We start from the raw sequence: 354 nt of genomic DNA on the forward strand, positions 1-354 counted from the left end.
CAACTCTTTCACGGACGTGGAACAGAAGGGGACCTGGGGTCAAGGGTCACCGAGGGGAAGAGAGCCCACGCCTGGATGGGCCTGGGGGAAGGTCTCGGCGAGGCTCACATGCTGGCTCAGCCCGGGACTGGCCAATGGGCGTGGCGGGGCGGTGGCCGCACCAGGGAGGGCGGGGCCGAATCTGCGTGTGGGCGGGGCCTGCGGCCCAGGGGGTGGGGCCTGGGCCGGCCGGGCGCCGGGCCGGGGCGGGGCCTTCTTGCAGATCCCGCAGGCGGCGGGCCAATGGGCGGGGCTGGGGCGGGGAGCCGAGGCGGGAGGGGCGCTCCCCCGCCCCCGGAACGGAATCCTCCGGGG

The sequence above is a fragment of the Canis aureus genome, chromosome 1 (genome assembly GCF_053574225.1).
Source record: "Canis aureus isolate CA01 chromosome 1, VMU_Caureus_v.1.0, whole genome shotgun sequence".
NCBI lineage: Eukaryota > Metazoa > Chordata > Mammalia > Carnivora > Canidae > Canis > Canis aureus.